The 1,593-nt window shown below is 33.8% G+C and overlaps 1 protein-coding gene across 10 annotated transcripts in view; it reads left to right on the top strand.

Annotated features, from left to right (window-relative positions):
• The window catches only part of LOC106869641 (gonadotropin-releasing hormone II receptor), a 575,980-nt gene that overhangs the window by 516,368 nt on the left and 58,019 nt on the right, over positions 1–1,593 (top strand). For 7 of the 10 annotated variants that reach the window (XR_001409422.2, XM_052971648.1, XM_014915458.2 and 4 more), the window contains one exon: positions 899–941. The exons of the other annotated variants lie outside the window; for them this stretch is intronic. The gene's annotated coding sequence lies outside the window, so the exon portion shown is untranslated. The remainder of the gene's footprint in view (positions 1–898; positions 942–1,593) is intronic. 10 annotated transcript variants of the gene reach the window in all.

Below are 1,593 nucleotides of genomic sequence, written 5' to 3'. Positions count from 1 at the left end.
ATATATATATATATTTATGTATATGTATGTATGTGTTATGTATGTATGTATGTATGTATGCATGCATGCATGCATGTATGTATGTATGTATGTTTCTATGTATTTATGTATGTATGTATGCATGTATGCTTGGATGTATGTATGTATATATGCTAAATAAAATAAAGATACAAACAGGCAAACAGCTGATATCAGGTTTAATTGTGAGAATTATATGTCTATTCATTGAAAAATTTGAGGCTAGAAATGAATGTTGCAGGAGTTTAAATCGCAAGAAGTCAATAAAAAAAACAATCAGTTGATGAATGTTCATAATGTTTGTGATATATGCTGGTATTCTCTCCAAAACAGCCATCAGGTAAATCCATATATTGACATTAGTAGGTAAAGCAGTCATCATAAGTAGAATCCATATCTGGATAAAAAGAAAAAAGATATGTAGGTATATCCCTACAGCTGTTTCAAGATTAAATACCCAGACAGTGAAATTCGCAACAGCTGGCTTTTTAGTGGTAATATTTTCCATCATATTATAACTGTTCTGGGATAATACCAGAATCTATCAAATATTATTAATAGTTAACAATTGAGCTGGCAGAGTTTAGCGTCATTTCAATGTAATCGTCTCACTCTACTCTGAAATTCCAGGCCTTGTGCCACAATTTAAAATCAATATTTATTAAGTTCTTTTATGATCTCTCAAAAATAAATCTCCTCCTGTAGTATTATCCCTGTACTATTAATTTCTACCCTCATGCAGCGTCAATGTCTAAATAATGTCATAATGTGATTGGATAACAGTTGTTTGCCTGTTTGTAGCCTTATTCCATTATATATGCACTAGCACATTTGAAATGTTGCCTATAACCAATCTTCATCCTTGCATTCTTTGTTGCAGTGCAAGTCGGAGTGTAGGCAGCAAGTCCACCTGAGCACTAATTGTATGTACCTATTACTTTACGTAATCAAACATAATATTATTTGAATATGATGTGTGAGTGTGTGTTTGTGCCTGTGTGTGAGGGCGCATGGCCTAGTGGTTAGGATGTTGCACTCACAATTGCGAGATCGTGATTTCGATTCCTAGACCGGGTGGTGCGTTGTGTTCTTGTGGAAAACACTTCATCTCACGTCGCTCTGCGATGACTTCGTTACCTGACGCGTGGTTCACAGTGCATCTGTTCAGGCAATGCCGATTTGATTGAGGGAGTGAGCTAATGTAAAGCATATACATTTAATTACTGTAAACAAATCATTTTGTGTAGGTCGCTCGGCAAAAGCTGAACACTTCGACGAGAGAGTCCATGGCGCAACACACGTGCTGCTGGCAATTTCTTTTCCTTGTTTGAACTTTCCCTCCTTCTCTCCGACGAAGAGCTATGCTCGAAACGCCGAAAATTCTTTTTACCGAACGTCGAGTTAATACATTCCTTGTGCATGTCCTCTTGTTGTCTGTTAATTTTATTATTCGTTTATTTGAATTGAATATACATATATATATATATATATATGTATGTATATGTGTATATATATATATATATATATATATATATATATATATATATATATATATATATATATATATATATATAT

This window comes from Octopus bimaculoides, chromosome 11 (assembly GCF_001194135.2).
Source record: "Octopus bimaculoides isolate UCB-OBI-ISO-001 chromosome 11, ASM119413v2, whole genome shotgun sequence".
Taxonomy (NCBI): Eukaryota; Metazoa; Mollusca; class Cephalopoda; order Octopoda; family Octopodidae; genus Octopus; species Octopus bimaculoides.
The sequence above is the reverse complement of the archived record's forward strand: the minus strand, read 5'-3'. Positions and strand labels throughout refer to the sequence as shown.